The 24,118-nt window shown below is 39.9% G+C and overlaps 1 protein-coding gene across 5 annotated transcripts in view; it reads right to left on the bottom strand.

Annotated features, from left to right (window-relative positions):
• The window catches only part of FRMPD4 (FERM and PDZ domain containing 4), a 797,331-nt gene that overhangs the window by 633,450 nt on the left and 139,763 nt on the right, over positions 1-24,118 (bottom strand). The gene's annotated exons all lie outside the window — the stretch shown is intronic.

A 24,118-nucleotide genomic window follows, 5' to 3' on the forward strand; every position in this document is an offset into this window, starting at 1 on the left:
CTCTGCAAACTGTTCATTTCTTAGCTCTAGATTGTTTTCCCAAAAAATTCAAATCAATTCATATTATTTCTAAAGAAATGTCAAAATGTTCTCAATTGTTTGCAATGATATCACTATTTTTTCTTGTTCAACTTTTTATTTTGCAAAATTTCCTAATAATATCCTTTATAGCAATTTTGGTTTTCTAATCCAGATATAACTCACTGCATCTAGTTGTCATGTTTCTTCAGACTCCTTCAATCTGGAGCAGTTCCTCTGACTTTCTTTCATGACATTTCAATTTTGAAGAGGAGGGGTCAGTTTTGTTGCAAAATATCCCTCAGTCTGGGTTTCTCATGAATCGGTCGTGGTTAAGCATTTTAGGCAGGTCCGGCTCAGACCTGCAATACCATTCTTAGTGCTATATCACATCAGAAGGAAGGGGATGTTCATTTGTGCTAGTACTGGGGGTGTTAATTTGGATCATTTAGCTTAGGTGGTATTTGTCAGATCTCTATATGGTAAAGGGATCTTTTACCCTTTGTCGTTAATAAATCACCCATGTAGAAGTACTTTGATAGCTCATAATTTAGTTCCATTACATATATTTTAATATTAAAATATTATGACATTGTAAAGTACATCTTTAAAAATAAACACATTTAGCCACTAATAACCTCACTAGATATAGTTTTGGAAGAGAAAGATGTGTTTACTTACTATACAGATTTTTAGAGGTTATCAATATATTCCCATTATGTAGATTTAAGTAGATGTTGACAGAAGGGCTCTACAGAAATTGCCTATTTTCTTCCGGTACCAACATGAGGCTTATTGTTTATGCTTTGTGCCCATGAGCCCTGTTGGACAGTCATTTCTTCTGTTTAAAATTCAAGAGCAGTGCTCTTCATTCTGGAGGAAACAAAATGCTTTTCCAAAGTGCTAACAAATGTACCAATCTCACCAAATATCAAGAACCCCGGAGGTCGGACTGGATCAGTAAATAAACTTCCAGCCCCTGGCCTAAGCTCCAATGATTTAGTTTCATTTATAAAGTGTTAACCTTGAAATATAGTTTGAGATCAAGTTGGACACACTTTGTTACAATACAAACTGGTAACTCACTAGAAACCCCACTTGCTTAAAGTTAACATGTTATAATAGAAAGATCCCTACAGTTTAAGACAATCAGTGTTTTTATCTTAATTCCATCACTTAAACCTAGCCTTTGTTAATTCACTTTCCTTTTTGAAAATTAATTTACTTATCTTTAAATTGGGGCTCACAGTACCAGCTCTGTGGGGTCGTATAAGTAATAAAACACATCATGCATTAAAGAGCTCTGGAAACCATAAAGCACTTACAAATGTTTGCCAAAGAGGGGTAAATGCCCTTCAAAATACAATTCTTATTATTTCCCACATGAAAAATCATTCAACTTAGATTCGATGCCAAATAAAATAAAATCTATTTATTAAAGAATTTCCAAAGCTTTGAAGTCTGAAAATGGAGCATCCTGATTGTAAAAATGAAGCAACACTGAAAAGAACAGAATTTTAATGATGCCAAGAATCAGGCATAAACTGCTCAAGAGACTGCTTTCCATGCTGACGTCACGGAGGAAAGTACAGTTTTAGGAGGAACAGCTGCCAAGTTGGGTTGTCAGCCTGCTGCATACCTTTTACAGTGATGCTAGAGGTGCCTCCACACAAGGCTAAGGGAGACACTCAAGCACTGGCTGCTTTTACCAGTCACGTGTACACACGCGCACATATGCGCATGTGTGCATACACACAATGGTCTGGCAAAGAAACGTATCAGTTAACCAAAGTGTAACTCCCTTCAAGGAATGCCTACATGCTGTTTTATGAGTTTGTCTAATCCAATTCTTGAGTAAACTACTAGAATGGTGGCTGAGTGTACCTTCCCAGTGAAAGAACCAGAAAGGGGGGCGGCAAATGGTCCAGCTGAAATGTAATTGGTGTTCTATTCACAAGCACTAAAATAAGCATTGGTAAAGCCAGTGACTGCACTTGACGCTTCATGTAAAACAGGATTATGTACCCGATGAAAATGTTTTCAGCTAAATCAACGCCCAACCTAAGGAAGCAGCAGGAGGCAAGAGCTGGATGGACTGGGGCTCAGAAGGAAGGATAAGCAAGGGGAGCACTCATCTCCTCATCCATCCCAGCGCCCCACCCCCCCGACCCTGTTGTCACTTCATTCTCCATTTAATATGGTTTTACAGGCATTTATTCCACAATACCCTTCTTTCACTCTCCTCTCAAATCCACTTGGCCAAACCTTAGCCCTAATAAACCCAACTCTCTACACTGACATCGCTTTCACCAAGATGCTGACAACTGCTGGAGAGAATTCAAAATAGAATGGATTCGTGGTACCACAATGAAGGTAGCCAGCCTTAAATGGGCCCCAGAATTCCTTTGACTAGTAATCGTTTGTGTTTCTCTGGTCATACCTCTTTCAATTCCCATAGCAGCAACCGCCGAATGTAATTGCTATGTCTGACATTCCAATAATGTATTTAATGCATAAGACTGCATGAATGTACACTGCTTAGAAGGGACTCACAATAAAAACTGACATATTAACAATCCAGGTAGTTCATATTAAGAATGATTAAAAACTCTATAAAGCAAGGGAAGCTCTTTCTGCATGATTATGAGAAAATCATATATATGAATAAATGTATTCATATATATGAATGGTAATTCAGTGGAAATGTAAGAAGAAAATCATAACCAGAGAAAAGAAAGATACAAACTATTCTAGCTATCATGTTCAAAGGCTCAAAAATCACAACTGAGCTTCAAGCTTTGCCCCAAATTTCCTGGCTACTAAGGCAAAAAGAGAAAGAAGATCTATTTTATGGATCTTATTGAACTGGAAATATGTGGAAATTCCTCAGCAAAGAGCATTCTTTTTTACCAGCAATGAAATTAACATCAAATGTCTCATGTAGGTCACGAACAATATCTTTTATTAAAATCACAAATGCCATGTTAAATTTTGTATGTCTATTTGTAGTGGTGGCTTCTGACAAAGGTAAAAAGCAAAACACTGAATTACAACTCTATGATTCCATGGGAGGCTAAACTAACAGAGGCCATGGATGTAGCATCTGCTGCTTCAACTTGGTCCAATAATAGAATTAAAATACGTAGATCAGGGTTTCACACCTTGACACTGTTTACCTCTAGGGCCGGATAATTCTTTTGTGTGGGGGCCGTCCTGTGCCTTTTAGGATGTTTAGCAGAATCCTTGACCTCTACCCCCTAGATACCCGTAGCACTGCCTTTCCTCTCCCCAGGTTATAAGAACCAAAAATGTCTCCAAACATTGCTAAATGCTGCATGAGGGGCAAATTCACCCCTGGTTGAGAACCAGTGACCTAGACTAATTGAAAACAAATGACTCCTCAGCTTTCAGCTTCCCAGTCCATTGTCTACACTGATCATTTCCACCTTGCCATTGGCCTTGTGGGAAATTCACCATCAGGGACATTGCCATCGTCAACATTTTGAGCTTTTGTTTTTGACATTCCTCTATCCCTCCATATTTCTTCTTAACCTTCCAAATAACCCTTGCAGATTTAATTTCAAAAGATTTTTATAAATAATTCTTTGCTATGAATAGCATTCATCATACAGACACAGATGATACAGACTTCTATTCACTATAGTTTCTACCAGAAAACTGACCTCCTGGGGGAAAGCACAACCACTTCTGTGACTGCAAACTGAGCAGGAATGTCAAAACATGCTTTTCCATATTCACTCCTCTTCTTCCCAATCCTCTCATAAAATTACCGTGAACATGGGTGTTGGTACTTTAGAGTTTTCCCTCTAGGGAGAGTGCACTGTAAGACCACTTATACTATTTCTTCTACAACCACTACAGTTTAGCATTTGTTATGTGCATTCATGATTTGCCAGGTCTTATGGTAGGTACCTTACAAACATTATCAATGTTCCTCACCAAAACTTATCTACAGAAGCATTATTGGCATCCGTTAGGGTATCTTAGAAAAGAAGATGCTCAGGGTTTCGAGAGAGAAATACTAGGCACTCAGCTTAAGAGGAAAATGTCGCTGTCAAAACACAGCCTTCATTTCTCACCCTTTTGCTTTGTTTCAACTAACATTCTGCCCTTGTCTTGAGTCAGTCAATGGCTAGCTGCAACTTGATTTTTTGTTTCCTTTTCTTTCTTCTCCTTCCTAGTGCTAATGGACACTGCCCTCTCTAACAACTTCCACGCCCATTTGTCTTAGAATGGTCCAGATTGCTTTTGTAACTCAGGAATGGTTAGATGCCTGTGGGTTGTTGTCATTTTCAGATTTGCCATAGAAAATATATGCTGTTTTTGTTGTCTGTCTAATCAATTGGTGCTGGATTTGCAGAGATTCCAATCACCATGAAATAAAGCCTCACTGAGTAGCTCAAGTTGAGGCTTTCCATGTTGATGGCCATAAACAAGAGACCCAAAACAATTAAAAAGGACTCAAAGCACCAACAAGTGTACCTGGGGAAGGTCTCATTTGGAGGTTTACTCCATCGTCCTGTATTTGGGTGTTCTTCCTATTTATTGTGGGGGATTGTGCTAATGGTAGTGGCACTGAACAGGCTTTCTTAGAGGACTGTGAAAGATGATACAGTGTAGATACTAACTCTTCTGGAAAGCCTGTTCCTTTGAGATGATCTAGAAGACTAACATTCTCATTCCAGGATGCTAGTGTGTCTCATGAGGTCCGGGAAGTTTCCTATGTTTCTATAAGTCAGACTGGCTTCTATCTTTACAACAGCATAAAGAGAAAGACAGAGTTCCTGCTAGGAGTGAGGTCCTAATATCTGTAACAATTCTCATTTGATCTGTAACAGTTCTCATTTGACACATGATCAAATGAGGCTCAGAAATCTTAGGACCAGAAAGGAGCAAATGGAATGTATTAGGCTGAATTCTAAGATGATCCTCAAGATTCCCACTGTGTTGGTGTATATGGCCTATGGAATTCTCTTCCCTTGGGTGTGGACATGACCTGTGAATATGATGGGAGAGTTACTCCCACGATTAGATTACATTATATGAAAAGGGTTTTCAGATGTAATTAAAGTCCCTAATCAGGTGATGTTAAATTAATCAAAAGGGAGATTATCCTGGGTGGTCCTGACCAAAAAGGTAAGCCCTTTAAATGGGATGTAGAGCTCAGAAAGATTGTCCTGCTGGCTTTGAAAAAGTAAGAAATATGAGAAACTCAAGTGGGAAGGAACTTCAGGGTTCTCTAGGCGCTGAGAACAGCACTAGGCTGACAGCCAAGAAGAAAGTGGGGTCATCAGTCATACAACTGCACAAAACTGAATTATGTCAACAACCACACGAGTGTGGACGTGGACCCTAAGCTCCAGAAAGGAACACAGCCCAGCCAACACCTTGCTTTCAACCTTGTGAGATACTGAGCACAGAACCCAGCTAAGCCATGCATGGACTCCTGACTCATATAAACTCTATGTTTTTTAAGCCATTAGCTGAGTTTGTGGCAACTTGTTATGCAGCAATTGAAAACTAATGCATCCTTAATGTTGAGAAATAAAATTCAATGTATGGCAACAGAAGGAGACCAGTGACCTAGTTAATAAACTTGCTTTATCCATCTTACAGGAACTTCAAAGATGTGGCCAATATTTAAACACCAGCAATAGAAAAAGACTATTTAGTTTATAAGCAAATGATTCCTATGCATTTAAGACTACACTGACCATTACTGAGGAATAATTTTATCTGTACAGGTAAAATATCCTAGATATTAGATTTACTAACATTTCTTTTGACTAGAAAAAGAAGGCACAATTTAGTTCAAAATAATGCATTAGATATCTATAAATGCATCAAAAAGTCCAATTGACAAGAAGTAAAGACTGAGATGTTTCTGTTTGACTTTTTCTGCACTGGGACTATCTTTCGTACTTATTTACTGCTTATCTTATTTATACCCTAGCACATTTGTTTTCAGAAAGCAAGGACTGAGGAATGAGTGTTGACTTCCACAAACAGTTTTTGGTGATCACTCTGTCACATTCCATGTAACAGGAAGGAATTGTTTCAGGCCGATTCTAGTTTTCCTCACATAGATTGCTTGCTCACATCAGATGATTACATCAAACGTCTATGTGATTGAGGAAATTATAGTTTCTCACAATTCAAGATCTGAAGATTGTCTCTTGCTGTAAAGAATCCATTGGACTGATGTGAGAACAAATTGAGTTAATTTTGAGGACCTAAAAGTTATAAGCCATTGAAAAAAACCTTAGTCATGAGGAGTTTAATATGATATGAATTTACAGAGTAGCAATGAACCCTAAGTTAGAATTACTCAGTTTTACTAGAAGTAAACAGGCCCAAAAGACATAAATCAAAAGTAAGTAGAATTCAAATCAGTATAAGAGGTTACAACAATCTTATCTTTGTAACAATTAAAAGAGCTGCCTTGTGTGATAATCAGTTGCCAGTTCCTAGAAATGATTATACAGAGCTTGGAATATCCCTGGTTATGAAGGGTATAGGGCAAATTCCCACACTACACGGGAGAGTGAACCCAATGAACAAAAGAAGTCCCTGTTTTAATTCTAAGAATTTTTATGATTCTAAAGAAAAAAGATGTAATCATTTAAAGAGATATCTTACACCATTATATGCCTGTATTAGGACACAATTTATGGTATGATATATACATCACTTACATATAACAGGAACAAATTTATGCCTTTTTTCCTTAGGTAAAATTCAATCTTGATAATTTACTCAAACTCTTTAATGGTGAAGGGAGGAAAAACACCCAGCCATAGTTTCTGGTATTTAAGGCCCCATACCTAGAGATTCATATATGGCGGGGGGAGAGGGGGGGGATAATTAAGGAAGCAAACAGAATAATTGGTCAGATAATTGAATACAATGACACATGCATAACTTTATCAACCATCATGTTCTACACCACCCTGGAAAATTCTACCTCAAACAAGTTGGAAAGCACCTCTGATCAAGAATAATCCTCGGGGCTTCCCTGGTTCGTGCCCCGGTCTGGGAGGTTCCCGCATGCCGTGGAGCAGCTGGGCCCATGAGCCATGGCCGCTGAGCCTGCGTGTCCGGAGCCTGTGCTCCGCAATGGGAGAGGCCACAGCAGTAAGAGGCCCAAGTACCGCAAAAAAAAAAAAAAAAAGTCCTCAATATCAATTTCTTGAGAAATCCTAAGTACAATGGGCAGCACTATGATCTTATTCTCATAGAATCAGTTATCCCTTCTTCAGAGACTTCACATTTCTCAGTTAATTTGATGACTATTTGTCTCCTTTATTTTACTGCAAACTCCAGGACTCAGGGATGATTTTAAATTTTTATCACCATCACCAGTACATAAAAAAGGACCTCAGTGATCAAAATCTATTAAATAGGCAAATAAATAATAAGACAAAAAAGGCAGGAAGATAAAAGACCTTAACATCCCCTAAGGGGCACATTCAAAGAGCTCTTCTTTCTCCCTCAAGGCAAGAGATGAAGGGGGCTTGGCCTAGTATATGTCGACAGAGATAGAAGTAGAGATATTTAAGTTATATTTTGAAGACAGAAGCTACAGGACTAACGAATGGGTTGTTATAGAGGATGGCGAAGAAGCATGAGTCTAGGTAGACTAGTTCATAACCTGAGTTACCAAGAGGATGGTTTACTGATATAGGGGCCACTGGGGCGTGAACAAGATTTGTATGAGTTGTCTACCACTGTATAACAAAGTACTATAAAACTTAGCAGCTTAAAACAGCAAACACTTATTATCTCATTGTTTCTGTGGGCCAGGCACCCCAGTGCAGCTTAGCTGGATCCACCCTCTCTGGGGTCTCTCACAAGAATACAATCAAGCAATCAAAATGCTGGCAGTGGCTGCAGCCATCGCAAGGCTCAGCTGTGGCAGGAATAACCTCCAAGTTCACACTCGTGTAACTGTTGGTAGAATGCAGTTCTTCAGTGGTTACTGGCCAGAGACCACTCTCAGTTCCATGACCACTCTCAGTCATGCGGGCCACTACAGCCATCACAGCACAGCAACACAGAGTGAGGAAGCCAGGAGAGCCAGAGAAAATGCAAGGCAGATGGAAGTCAGTCTTCTGTAACCTAATGTTAGAAGTGACTGACATACCATCACTTTTGCTCTACTGATTAGAAGCAAGTCATTAGTTATAGCCCACACTCAAGGGGAGGAGATTACACAAAGATGTGCGTATCAGGAGGCAGAATCGTTGGGATCCATATTAGAAACTCTCTACCACAGGTACGGACAGAAAAACAAAGAGTTCCTTTTTGTTCCTAAGATGTCTTAAGTTTGAACTCGAGTGGCCTTTGAGACATCCAAGAAGACGTGTCAAGTAGGTAATTGTCATGATTCATGAGTCTGGAGCTCAGAGATGTGGGCATGGGATGGCACTTTCCGTATTGTCAGTCTATATTTAAAGTCATAGGGATGGATGAGACCATCTCGGAAGAAACTGGGACGGAGAGACAAGGCGAAATGGCTTGATACCAAGTTCTGGCGAACCCCCAAAATTTTAGGTTAAATAGAAGAAGGCAGGAAGGGAAAGAAAACTCAGGAGTGACCAGACGACAATTAAAACCAAAGACTCTGGGTGTTGCAGAACCAAGAGAGAAAAGTGTAGAAGAATAAAGAATGGTTAACTATGGAAAATGTTGCTGAGACATGGCATAAGAAGAAGACAGAAGAGCGACATTATAGTTTTAAAAACCAATATATAGAAATGACCTAATTATATATCAACAGGAGACGAGGTAAATAAATTGTGGTATATTCATGCAATGGAATACTCTGAGCAATTAAAATGAATGAAAAAGAGAGACAGTCTAATCAACATGGAAAAATCCCCAAAGCCTAATGTTGAGCTAAAAAAAAAAAGCAATTGTTACAAAGACAGTTATTTAAAAGTTTTTTTAAAAATCTAAAACTAAGTATATATACTTCTGTAGATCCATTTGTATTTAGGAATAATGTAAAAGCAAGCATAGGAATTATTTTTTTTAAGTCCTGAAAGCAGTGACATCTGGAGAGGAAGTAGGGGGAATGTGACCAGGGAAAAGTATAAAATAGACATCACCTTAGCTGTAGTGGATTATTTCTTTTAAAAGTTTGAAGCAAATGTAGGATAATATATGAGCACTACTGGTATAATTTTCTCTTTTTGTCTATATATTTGAAATATTTCATAGAGAAATTTTTAAATTAACAAAAATCAACAAGATTTGGCAACCTTTTAAGTGTTGTTTGTTTGTTTTTTTTTTTTTTTGCGGTACGCGGCCCTCTCACTGTTGTGGCCTCTCTCGTTGCGGAGCACAGGCTCCGGACGCGCAGGCTCAGCGGCCATGGCTCACGGGCCCAGCCGCTCCGGGGCATGTGGGATCTTCCCGGACCGGGGCACGAACCCGTGTCCCCTGCGTCGGCAGGCGGACTCTCAACCACTGCGCCACCAGGGAAGCCCTTAAGAGTAGTTTTGAATGGAGTAGGTTAAAATGGACTAAAGAGAAAATGAGAGGTAAGGAATGGTAAACTCTACTGTTGGGAAGTTGGACTTCACCATCTGATTAATGTTGGAGAAGCTATTTTACCTCTCTGAATCTCAGTTTTCTCATCTGTAAAATGATGTATATATGTGTGTGTGTGTGTGTGTGTATATGTACATATACACACATTCGCACATGCAAACACACATATATGCATATATTGATGAATGTAATAGGCAATAGATAAATCATAGCTATAATTCAACCTTCACAGTGAGGGCTGAAAAAAGATAATCTTTCAGAGCTTGGCTAGAATGTAGATTACAGATAAAAGAAATGAAAATGGAAGGGAAAAGAAAATGGCAGGGAATACTGCCAAATGGTATTCAGAGCTATCTGTCTTAGTACAAAGAAACTAGAAAAAAGATCTTCAGAAGCCAGCCAAACTTCGTGGCTTGACTGTAGTTACATGACTTTCAAAAGAAAGCAGTGTTCCTGCCCTACCCTTTCCACCACTGCTCTCCCAAAAAAAAGCATAAAGGACAAAAAAGAGAGGGCATCTCTTCAGCAACTGCTTAACTAAAAAAAGACAGGCTGACACAGGAGCCCAAAGAAGATGATCATGGTAGTTATGACTAGGGTGGGGGAGGCAAACTAAGCTCAGAGACTCTGAACAGAAATCTAAAGGGAGTTGATGCTGCTAAGGAGGAATGGAGTAGAATTCCTGAAGCTGGATTCAGGAACGAAAAGTCCTAAGAATCTTTTCCCAAGCATCACGTGCGCATTACTGGTAGAGTGCCATTTAACAATGGTCTTTCATGTTCTTGCCGTGTGCCAGGCGCTATTCTTGGCACTAGGAAAACACGGCGAACAAGACAGAGTCTCTACCTTCATGAAGGTTATATTCAAGTGGGAACAGACAGATAATAAACAATGAAAGAAATTATAAGCAGTGGTAATTTCGAAAAGTAAAGCAGATGAGCACGAGGCGGGGAGGGGTCAGAAATTAAAAATCCTGTGAGCAGGGACATGCTAACTAGTAAGGTGACTTGTGACATGTGGTGAGTATGGGGATGAGAGGCCAGGAAATGAAGGATGACTTGGTGAGTCTGAACTTCTCTTTGTGAATCCCAGTTCAAACAGGATAAAGGACAAGATGAGATTTGATCTGATGGTTTCAAGGCACAGAGATAGTGGCATCCAGGCCGTGAGTGTGGGTGGGGAAGGAATAAGATGGGGGAAGCACAGCGGTCCAGCCAGTTGCACACAGAGCCCAAGGGCTCTTGACTCTGATTTGCTCTTAAAGGGAGTTTGAGCTGAATAATCTACTGAAAGCCAAAACTGAACTGATAGAAGAAGAAATATATTGTTGGTGCCTGACTCTTGCTTGACCTGGGAAAAACTATGAAGAATGCTGTAATTAAAGGCATCGGCACAGGACAGAGCCTGTGTCCTAAGGGACATGACCAAGGAGACAAATAGATCTGGGCTTTCAGAGACATGACGGTGCTAATGATGTCTTGAGCATTGGTGAGAAGGCCTGGTGTGCTGTGTCCCAGCCCAGCTCCATGGTGATTTAACAACACACAATGACCCAGGAGTGAGCTGCTCCCGGTTAAGGGTGAAGAGAAGGTGCTGAGTGAATCCACAAGTATTTCATCTTCAGGTCCATTTCTCAGAGAAATCTCAGTGTTGAAAATCTTCAATGTGTGTTTTTTACCAAGGAATGAGTGGGGGGCCTACCTACCAACAAAAGTTCAACTCAGCAAGTTCCCTGTGCTACCAAATGGGCTCGTGACATACATGCTGCCGGCAGTTTTCATGAATGCGATGGATTTTTAGTTAAAGTAACAGCAAACAACCACACAGTGCTTATACTGCACCACATACTTCCTGAAGTACTTTAAATGTATTGATTCATTGTTTGTTTTTTTTTCCATTTAAACATTTGAGAGAGGATTAGGTCCTGCGGATTTTAATTTGAACTAGTAATAGAGAACCACATAATCCTTAGTTGCTATTCCCAAGTAACAATAAAAGCATTGTCAATAGGAAATAAATTGCAAAACAAAGCAAAACAAAAACATATAGAACACTACATACCTATTAGAATGGCCAAAATCTGGAACAGTGACCACACAAAATCCTGGCAAGGATGTGGAGTAATAGAAACTCTCCTTCATTGCTGGTGAGAATGTAAACAGTACAGCCACTTTGGAAGACACTTCGGCCATTCCTTATGAAACTAAACACACTCCTGCCACATGATCTAATAAACACGCTCCTTGGTACTTATCCAAAAGAGTTGAAAACTTATTCTACACAAAACCTGCACATGGATGTTTATATCAGCTTTATTCATCATTGCCAAAACTTGGAATCCACCAAGATGTCCTTTAGTAGGTGAATGGATAAATAAACTGTGGGACGTCCAGACAATGGAATATTATTCAGGGCTAAAAAGGAATTAACTGTGAAGCCATGAAAAGACATGGAGGAACCTTAAAGGTGTATCACTAAGTGGAAGAAGGCAGTCTGAAGAGGCTACGCACTGTGTGAGTCCAACCATGTGACATTACGGAAAAGGCAAAACTATGGACAGAGTAAAAAGATCAGTGGTTGCCAGGGGTTAGGAGGGGAGGAAGGAATGAACAGGCAGAGGAGAGAGGATTTTAGGGTAGTATAAAATATAATGTATGATATAATGAGGGATACATGTCATTATACATTTGCCCAAATCTACAGACTGTACAATATCGAGAGTGAACTATAATGTAAACTACGGACTTCGGGTGATGATGATATATGGATGCAGGTTCATCATTTGTAGCAAATGTAGCCCTCTGGTGGGGATGTTGATAATGGGGGAGGCGATGCATGTGTGGCGGCAGTGGGTATATGGGAGATTTCTGTATTTTCCTTTCAGTTTTGCTGTGAACCTAAAATTGCTCTTAAAAAATAGTCTTAATTAAAAATATTTTTAAAAACATAAAAGAGAAAGTAATAGTTTTGTACCATAAACCTTTCCCTTTTTTTTGGACAACAGACGCTTGACCCTTCCTTGACCATTTATTCGGCCTGAATGAGCTCTTCTATGAGGGCTGAGTTTGATGTTCTTTTGAGATAAGTGTTAAAAGAAAAAAAAAAGAAAAGGCATTGATTGCTAAGGGCTTGAAATGTGGACATCCGAAATGACGACTGCCCATAAAATCAGATTCCAGGGATTAACCAGTTCCTGACTGACTGAGAAAGGGATGCTATGAACACAGTCACTGGCAGGAAGTCTAGTTTCTCTCATATGGCTGAGATAGGGGAAGGTTATATGTTCATATGAACTTCCTGCCTAACAGTCCATCTCTTTCTGCTTCTTGGCATTTAACCCTGAAAAAGAACTCAACAACTTGCAAGGGGCCGGCCTAGGAACCAGAGAAGCAGAGACAGGGTATCCGTTATTGATTGAGTGAGTACCAGAATTCAGAGCAGGAAATGGACCAGAAGCCACAAGGCAAGCCAGTGAGGAAGTGTACAGAATTACCCAAGATCACGGCAAGTAAGGATTCCAAAGCTAGGTCATCAGCGAGAAGCAGGAGGATATAAATAGTACTGGTATATGGGGCAAGCACTATTCTAAGGCGAACAATAGCCTAGTGAATGGAGGAAATAGAGGAACTGTGTAAAACTCAGGAGGTCAGATGCAAGTCCTGGAGAACTGAGACTGGAGTTTGCCTCCAGTGAGAGGCTTTGGCCTGCTTCATGAGAAGGCTGGGCCTTTCCCTAGTGTGGACAAATCTGAGGCCCACTCTGGAATCATTTAGGAAGATGCTTCTGGAGGAAGGAATGCAGGGTGGGGAGCAGAGAGAGAGCCACGTTGTGAGCTGCGTAACGTGGACTGTGCTTTGGCCTGTAGATACCTCCTCACCTTCCAAAAGTAGGGTCTTCCATTGTTCTGGTACTGTACTCGATACATTTAGAAGTAGAAAAAAATCGACCTAAGTAGCTGATTTTGTAAGGATAGTGCTGAATATAATCTTTTTAGGTGAGCATTCCTTTGACTAATGGCCAAAAGTATAGTTCTCAAGTTCAAATAAGTAGACTAAGTAATCTGTAACATAGATGAAAGGGATTCGGTAAAGCAAATCTCCCTTCCCTAAAACTTCTTCCGGAGAAACACATTTGCAGGGTTGCATTAGTCATTATTTTGCTAAAAAGATGGCAAAGGATAGTTAGGTGAAATCAATTCACTCCGCATTTGATGCACTCTGGTGTGCTCAGTGCACCACAATAAGTATACTAACCACAGCGAGCCTCTCCTCCAGCTCAGGCACACTTAATAACTGGCACATTAGACATCTCACAGACCTGCACAATTTCCCTTCCATTTCCTCGGACTTTACTCATTCAATGAACACTTTTCTCTTTTCACTCCACTGGGGTCTTGGCCTCACCCTCAACTGTCTTCTACTGACTTCTTCAATAACAAGTTCCCAGGAAAGGGTATCTTTCCCTCACATCACACCCCAGTCTAATGGAACTCATCCCTCTTCTCTAGGTAGTCAGTAGCATTCCTTCTTTGCTTATCTTCTATACTACTGCAAGAGAAACTGCAAAAAAACAAAAACAAAGGCAATGAACATCAGCAAAGTGGTTATTTTTCTTGTGCTAAAGTCCCAAGGAGTATGGTCGCTGTGTGATGTCACTGGGGAATCTATGCGGCATCTGTCTTTTTGCTCAGACTCAGCATAGCATGTGGCTTTCATTTAATGCTTGTTGCCTTATGGTTGCAAAGTGGCTGCTTCTCTTCCAATATTGTAACTGTGCCCTAAGCAGGAAAAGAGGGAATATGACAGGCAAAAGCCACGCAAGTCAGCTGTGTCTGTTGCCATTTTAAAGAACATCCCTGAAGCCTCACTGTATGACTTTACCTATATCTTAATCATCTGTTCACATGACCAGCTATAATCACATGACCAGTTATAAATGCATAGGAGTCTAGGAAAGGTATATGTTAGATAGGAAACTTCCTACCCCAAACAGAATAGAGTTATTTTACATAGAATAAAGGAGCAATAACACAAGCAAAAAATCAACAAATGAGAATACATCAAACTAAAAAGCTGCTGCACAGCAAAAGAAGCAATCAACAAATTGAAAAGGCAACCTATGGAATGGGAGAAAACATATGCAAAACATATATCTGATAAGGGTTTAATATCCAAAATATAAAGAACTCATACAACTCAATAGGAAAGCCACAAACAACCCAATTTAAAAATGGGCAGAGGAACTGAATAGATATTTTTCCAAAGAAGACATACAAATGGCCAACGGATACATGAAAAGGTGCTCAGTATGACTAATCATCAGGGAAATACAAATCAAAACCACAATGAGATATGACCTCACATCTGTTAGAATGGCCATCATCAGAAAGACAAAAGATGACAAGTGCTGGAGAGGGTGTGGAGAAAAGGGAACCCTCTTGCACTGTTGGTGGGAGTGTAAATTGGTGCAGCCACTATGGAGAACAGTGCGGAGGTTCCTCAAAAATTAAAAATAGAACCACCATATGACCCAGCAGTTCCACTTCTGGGTATATAGCCAAAGGAAACAAAAACAGGACATCTAAGAGATATCTGCACTCCCATGTTCTTTGCAGCATTTTTCACAATAGCCAAGATACGGAAACAACCTAAGCATCCATTAATGCCTGAATAAAGAAATTGTGGTCTATATAAACAATGGAATACCACTCAGCCACGAGAAAGAAGGAAATCCTGTCATTTGCAACAACATGGATGGACCTTGAGGGCATTATGCTAAGTGAGATAAATGACACAGAGTAAGAAAATGCTTTATGATCTCACTTATGTGTGGAATCTAAAAAAGCTGATCTCATAGAAACAGAGATGAGAATGGTGGTTACCAGGGGCTGGGGAGTGCGGGAAAGGGGGAGATGCTGGTCAAAGAGCACAAACTTGCAGTTAGGAGATGAGTACGTTCTAGGGGGTCTAATGTACAGCATGGTGATTATAGACAACACTGTACTATACATTTCAAAGTTGCTATGAGACTAGATCTTAAATGTTCTCACCACAAAAAAGAAATGATAATTATGTGACACGATGGAAAAGTTACCTAAGGCTATGGTGGTAACCACATTGCAATATATAAACGTATCAAATCAACGCACTGTACACCTTAAAATTATACAATGTTATATGCCAGTTATATCTCAGTTTTAAAAAGGGGAGAGCAATAAATATCAGCTATCTGGTGATAGACAAAAGAAATAATTACAAAAATATACAATCACAAGCTTCAGATAAATGGCAAAATGAAAAAGGTCAAGTTGCTATGAGAGCATACAAAGAGGCAGTGTGATCTAGCGTGCAGAACATGAGATCATCGTGAAAAACCTATTAAGTGAAACCTGAGAACTAAATAGGAATTAACTAGGTGACGGGGTACTGTGCTCTCTCCTTGCTACCTTCAAACTGGGGAAATGGCCAAACAGTCAAAACTGGAACCGTAAGCTTTTAAAATTTACTCCGAAGTGGGGACTTCCCTGGCACTCCAGAGGTTAAGACTTTGCGCTTCCAGGGCAGGGGGCACTTGCAGGGGGCACAGGTTCGATCCCTGGTCAGGATCCCACATGCCGCGCCATGCCGTGTGGCCAAAAAATCAAAAAGTTTACCCTGAAATGAACTATAACATGGGTGGGGGAGGGGCGTATTTTTTAAATCCCTGAACTTGGAGATGACGACCTTTCCAAAGCTAGTCTACACAAAGATCAATCCCTTTGTCTGAACTCACTCTTGGAATTAAAATAAGAAGCCAAGATTTTTTTCTTCTTTTTTCAAAATCCAGCAGAGTGTTGCTGCCAGTTACAGAAACGCAGCAAAGAAAACTCAGGTACTCTTGCCATTCCTTACATATCTTGGGGTCCAACCACAGAACCCTCATTAAGCTAACGTTGTTTGTCCTTTACCGTCTAGAATGTTACTTTATACTATTATTTATTGGAAAATAGAGGGAGATTTGCAATTTAATCATCACAACTGCGCCTTCACATCCTTTATCCCATTTCTCTGTTGCAGCCTTCGGCACTTGTACGGTTATTGCTCCCACAGAAACTCACACTCGATAAACTCACAGAGCACTTAATGCTGTACATTCTCAGCAGCCATTCTGGCACAGCTATCTCTAGAATTCCTCAAACATGCACACACACACACACACACACACACACACACACACACACACAATCAAGTATGTATATATTTCTTTTTTTTTTTTTTGTATCCATAGACTTTTAAAATTCTGTTATTTCCTCTTCCAAGTACTGAAAACTCTGATGGAAGGATACTATCTTTTGCTTGCTTTCTTTCTTTCCACAATATCTGGCTTAATTCTCTGCAAAATAGGCACCGAGCAGACAGGGATGCCTATATTGTATCATGCAAGTCAGACCTTGTCAAAGGTTTGAGTTTGCAGAAGTGAGCTTCCAGGCTCACAAAACAACTGGAATGCAGCATTAAAAATAACTTGTAACTATAAGTCAGGTAGCATCCACTTGGCATTGTAAAATCTCAATGGTATAAAGACAGGCCATTTACTACTCATAGAATAGAAGGACAAATACCACAGGTGAGAGGGACAGCAGCGTGGTCCTTCATGGGCAGCAGTTGTCTCCTCTCTTGTTTAAGCAGAGACAGAATGACAGACCATAAGAAGCTCCCTCGCCCTGGCCGCCCCCAACCGTTTCCTGTCGCTGCTTACTGTCTGCACAGCTGCATTGCTGACGGCCAGGACTCACGCTGGCAAATCTGAGTCTGGCATCCTCTGGATGAAGGTGGGGGAACCTGAGCAGACACCTTTCCATGCTTGGCTTGGGGGACACGGAGGAGAGAAATGAGATCTGGGTCTAGCAAGACTTTTGATAAGCACATTCCATGCTTCTCAAAAAAACTAGGAAAATATACTTTAAATAACATATCTGATTTGAGAATCATTTTCAAAGAAGTACTAATATGTGATCCGTATTAAGTCAGTTCCAAAAGGATTCGTTCTCCTACACCAGGATGCTTCCTTTGTGATTTAGGTAATGGGCTTAAAGAGTATACTCACACAATATTTTCCTAATAGTGCCAAGCTAGGGGATGCTGCTGACAGCTAGAGAGAAGCAGTTGAAATAATTCTGACAAGTTGCAGAACTGCATGAGTACAAACGTGGTGCAGGTCAATGACAACTTATCTGGGTCAAATCAAAAAGGAGAAAAAATCTAATAACCTCAGAAATTGGCCTATGTGAGGTTCACATACGTCAGGCAATTGTAAATTGAGCAAAACAGATCCTGAAGAGTTGATTTTATGGATTGTAAGGTTCTTAGCTGCTACCAGTAACGATGACCTTATGTTTAAGAGTGGGCAATTGTCTCCATGGAGCTGAGCCAGGGACAGCCTCTGCTCCAAAATATCGCCCTTCTTGTTTCTGCACATCTGGATGTTCACCATTTGGAAGTCATTACTTTGGAGTATGTACTGTCCACTTGTATTAATTATCTATTGCTACATAACCCTTACTTTGCTGCAAACACCAGCTGTCAGAGTTTGCCTTTCTGTGCCGTGGGCACACAGGCCCTTAACTGGAAACAGAAGCAAGTCACTAAGTTAGACCCACACTCAAGGGGAGGGAATCACACAGTGAGGGAATCACAATTCCGTCCTCCACACAGGAGGCAGAGCTCACCGGGGGCCATGTCAGAAGCTGCCCACCACACCACTCTTTGCCGTCCCATTTTTAAATGTTTGCACTCTGGGAAGAGATAACATATGAAGCTCCTCATAACTTAGTGTAAGTACATTTGTCAGGTCTCTTTGGAATCAAGAGGAAGCTAGGTGAAGGCTGATTCCCAGAAGGCAGAGGAAACTGTAAAAATGGTCAGTGTCTCGGAAAGGGGAGATGGACAATGAAGAAGCTGATCCTAGCCTTCCACGGATGCAGGAGTTAAGAGGATGGGACTGACATCATCGGAGCCGGAGAAAACACTCTGGTCAAGTAAATTAAGTGAGTCAGCAAATTGGCACTGCAACTAAAACAAAGGAAGTTTGATACTGAGCTGGATAAAAAGGAATATAACACATAAGGGCCCTGGAGATGATGCTTACCATGTACCCCACAGTGGTGAGATCTTTGGGAGACTATAAAATCTAATATGCAGAAAATAAGGGAAGGTTGGGGATAAAATGGAAGACGACAACAATAAGACATGTTCACCTTTCCTGAAGAAAAGGGCTTTGAAACACTGAAATACACTGCTAAATTTGTGATTATAATGAGCTAGCAGGGAATTCCCTGGCAGTCCAGTGGTTAGGGCTCCACGCTTCCATTGCAGGGGGCATGGCTTCAATCCCTGGTCAGGGAACTAGGATCCTGCATGCTGTGTGGCATGGTCAAAAATAAATAAATAAATAAATATATAAATAAATAAATTTTAAAGATTCCTTGAGCATAGGGAACTATACTCAGTATCTTGTGGTGGCACGTAATGGGAAAGAATCTGAAAAAGAATATATATATATATATATATATATATATATATATATATATATATAAAACACGGAATCACTGCTGTACGCTTGAAACTAACACAACATTGAGTTAACTATACTTCAATAAAAAAAATTTAAAAAAAAGAACTGGCAAGTTATTTTTTTGTTCTATTAAGAGATAATTTCCTTAGAATCCTACAGACTGTTTAATGACTCCCTCTCAACCAGGAAACCATTGTTTCCATGGGATTCCAGATCTGAAATTAGATCTGTCCACAAATTGAAGTTTTATGGAGGACCTCTAGGACTCACATGCTACCTACTTATGTTACAAAAACACCTGCTGTCATATACATCAGCTCAGTCTCATCACTCACTAGCTCTTGAACATTCCACGATTATTTCCACATCCTTGTCTTTGCTCATATAGTTTCCCCAACTTCCTTTCTGATGCTTCATCATATCTTTATTTTTTTCTCTCACTCTCCTGTCCTCTTCTCCCCCATAGCAGACTACCACATCAATAAATAAACTCCACTATTTCCCATCTCAAAAAAATAACTTGTGGGACTTCCCTGGTAGTCCAGTGGTTAAGGCTCCACGCTTCCACTGCAGGGGGCACAGGTTCGATCCCTTGTTGGGGAACTAAGATCCCGCATGCTGCATGGCGTGGCAAAATAAATAAATAGTAAACATTAATGGTATACAGTTCCTCTGCCAAGAAATAACATTTCCCACTGTGGTAGAACATGAACTCGGCATTGATTTTTTAGCAGTAGCCTTAACGTAGGTGCCAGGGGTTTGTCTAATGCATCCATGTACTCTTGTCTGACCTTCCTGGAAAGGAAATTCTTTGGGGGATGCTACGTACAGCCTCACATAGTTGGTTTCCGTACCTATAAAGAGCTAAGACAGAAAAGAATAATAAGGGAAGGAGCAAAGAAAAGGTGATAAGCAAATTGAATGAGACAAGGGAGGAGGGACCAACACATTTTCATGATAAAAAACAAAACAAAATCAAGAGACTTAGAAAAGAAGGGAACTTCCCCAAAAAAAGGGTACAAATGAACTTATTTACAAAACAGAAGTAGAGTCACGGATATAGAAAACAAACTTATGGTTACCAGGGGATAAGGGTGGGGAGGGATAAATTGGGAGATTGGGACTGACATATACACACTACGATATATGAAATAGATAACTAATAAGAACCTGCTGTATAGCACAAGGAACTTTACTCAATACTCTGAATGGCCTATGTAGGAAAAGAATTTAAAAAAAAAAAGAGTGGACATATGTATATGTATAACTGATTCACTTTGCTGTATACCTGAAACAAACACAACATTGTAAATCAACTATACTCCAATAAAAATAAAAAAAAAAAAGGGAACTTCCTTAACCTGATAAAGGGCACCAGCAAATAACCTACAGATAACATCATACTTAATGGTGAAAGACTGAAAACCTTCCCCTTAAGATCAGAAACTAGACATGAATGTCTGTTCTAACCATTTTCTTTACTTTTATTTTTATTTTTTAATATCTTTATTGGAGTATAATTGCTTTACAATGTTGTGTTAGTTTCTGTTGTACAACAAAGTTAATCAGCTATAAGTATACAAGTATACATATATCCCCATATCCCCTCCCTCTTTTTTTTTTTTTTTTTTTGCTGTACGCGGGCCTCTCACTGTTGTGGCCTCTCCCGTTGTGGAGCACAGGCTCCGGACGCGCAGGCTCAGCAGCCATGGCCCACGGGCCCAGCCGCTCCGCGGCATGTGGGATCCTCCCAGACCGGGGCACGAACCCGTGTCCCCGGCATCGGCAGGCGGACTCCCAACCACTGTGCCACCAGGGAAGCCCCCCCTCCCTCTTGAGCCTCCGTCCCACCCCCCCATCCCACCCCTCTAGGTCGTCACAAAGTATCGAGCTGATCTCCCTGTGCTATGCTGCAGTTTCCCACTAGCCATCCATTTTACATTTGGTAGTGTATATACGTCAATGCTACTCTCTCACTTCGTCCCAGCTTCCCCTTCCCCACTGTGTCCTCAAGTCCGTTCTCTACGTCTGCGTCTTTATTCCTGTCCTGCCACTAGGTTCATCAGTACCATTTTTTTAGATTCCATATATGTGCATTAGCATACGGTATTTGTTTTTCTTTTTCTGACTTACTTCACTCTGTATGACAGACTCTAGGTCCATCCACCTCACTACAAATAACTCAATTTCGTTTCTTTTTATGGCTGAGTAATATTCCATTGTATATATGTGCCACATCTTCTTTATCCATTCATCTGTTGATGGACACTTAGGTTGCTTCCATGTCCTGGCTATTGTAAATAGTGCTGCAATGAACATTGCGGAACATGTGTCTTTTTGGATTATGGTTTTCTCAGGGTATATACCCAGTAGTGTAATTGCTGGGTCATATGGTAGTTCTATTTTTAGTTTTTTAAGGAACCTGCATACTGTTCTCCATAGTGGCTGTATCAATTTACATTCCCACCAACAGTGCAGGAGGGCTCCCTTTTCTCCACACCCTCTCCAGCCTTTATTGTTTGTAGATTTTTGGATGATGGCCATTCTGACCGTATGAGGTGATACCTCACTGTGGTTTTAATTTGCATTTCTCTAATGATTAGTGATTGCTCTAACCATTTTCTATTCAACACTGTATTGGAGATTCACGTCAGAGCAATTAGGCAGGAAAATGAAATAAAAGGCATCCAGAATGGAAAGGAAAAAGCAAAACTATCTCTATTCGCAAATGACATGATTTTGTACATGGAAGCAAAAAAGGAAAATAACGGAAATTGCCTGAAGGCACAGAGATGGTATCACTGAAATAACAGCAATGTCATATGTTTATGTAGTATTTTACAGCTTCCAAAGAGCTGTGCATCATTTTATCTTATCACCACCTGTAAGTACTATTATTACCCCATATCACAAGTGACAAAACTAATACTTAGAAAGGGATGTATTTGTTAATGGAGCCAGTTGCTAAATATCATAACTGTCACCCAAATCTCCAGCCCCAGGACTCTAAGTCAATGTATAATGGTTGCTGGTTTCTTATCTCTTAAGGGCAGCATGGTCCAACAGAACTTTCTGCAATGGTGAAAATGTTCTACATCTGCACTGTTCAGTACAGTGGCCACTAGACACAGGTAGGTACTGCACACTTGAAATGTGGCTAGTATGACTGAATAACTGAATTTTTAGTTTTACTGAAATTTAAATAACCACATGAGGCTACCATGTTGGACAGTGTAGCTCTAGAGAATTACTCCCTGTTCTGAATCAGACACTCCTCCTCATGGTTCTGTCCTCATAGTGGCCAACCTATGTGCAATTCTTTGTTGACTGATGAAGAATGTGTATAGAACCACGAAGACAGACAAACCATTCTTGGGAATAATTACAAGTTGCAGTATATCCTTAGAAATACCTAAAATGACTCTGCAACATAGAAACATGTAGGAGTATTCTGACTAACCAAAATTAGAAGAAATCCTTTCCCAACAACTACAGCTTAGTATTCATCAAGGGGGTGGGGTGAGGTCAGAAATAATACAGCTTATGTTTAAATGATTATATATGTTTTTCCATTCTTACATCTACTCTAGTGAATTCTTCTCACTCTACGACTACAAATTTGCCAAATAAATTGCTCATTCTTCTTTAAATATTTCCTTCATGTTTCCACTTTATACCTTTTCTTATGCTATCTTTTCTGCTGGGAATGTCTTCCTCCAGTTTACAAATCCAAACATGACCACATCCTTCAAGGCCTCACTCAAATTTATAATCTCCTGGAAGACTTTCTTATCTCACCTAGATGATGCCCTTCACTCTTCATCTATTTCGTTTTTAACACCTAGTGCTCTGACCGCATATTATAGTGTTACATGCACATATTCTCTCTGATTAGACCCAGTGTCAGTAAACCACAGCTCGTGGACAAAATCTGGTCCATTGCATGTTTTTGTAAATAAAGTTTTATTGTAACAGAGCCATGTTCACTATTTTACATATTGTCTATGGCTGCTTTTGCCCTATAATGGCAGAGTTGAGTAATTGCAATAGAGACAATCTGGCCCCCAAACCCTTATGTGTTTCCCACTTGGCTCCTCACAGCAAGTTGGTTGATCCTGTGTTACTATAAGCTTTTGGAATGAACTATAGGAACCATATCTGATTTATTTTTTTTAATCTTCATAAGACCTAGAGTATTGCCCTACATACAGCAGTAACATCATAAATATTTTAAATGAATTTTCTGTTTATAAGAAATTAATAGTGTCTGCTTATGTATATCAATTTTCTATTTGCAAACATTATCCCACCAATTTCTCATTTACTCATCAAGATAACTTTCTGACACAGAGAAATAGGTCTCATTATCTACATTTTACACCATGAGAAACTGAGGCATAAACAGACTTTGACTATGGTCACAGCTAGTAAAGAGAGCTGCAAAACTGGGTCATAAACCCAGATCTTCTGACGTCTGGCTCTGATCTACCTTATTCTGCTTCTCTGTGCTTACCCGCTTTCCCCTAAATTGAACTAAGATGCTAATGGAACCCAAAATAAAAGCATATGTATATATCTACTTAGCAAATTAATAATCATGGCCCAGGTAACCCATGTTTATTTTTAACAGAATTGCAACTATTTTTATGAGAGCTAGTCATTTAAAAATATTTTTATGCTTCTAAATTTTAAAATTTATTTAAAATTAAATTTAGGGAATTTCCTGGTGGTCCAGTGGTTAGGATTCCGTGCTCTCACTGCCAAGGTCCCAGGTTCAATCCCTGGTCGGGGAACTAAGATCCCACAGGCCACAGGGCATGGCACCCCTCCCAAAATCAATCAATAATAATAATAATAAAGTTAAAGTTAAAAACTTAATTAAGATATAAAAAGCTTTACAGAAAATAATTTATCCCAATAAATGGAGGGAAATATTTTTTTCAACACTTCAAAAGATAGAGAAAAGGTACAT

The sequence above is a fragment of the Globicephala melas genome, chromosome X, assembly GCF_963455315.2.
Source record: "Globicephala melas chromosome X, mGloMel1.2, whole genome shotgun sequence".
Taxonomy (NCBI): Eukaryota; Metazoa; Chordata; class Mammalia; order Artiodactyla; family Delphinidae; genus Globicephala; species Globicephala melas.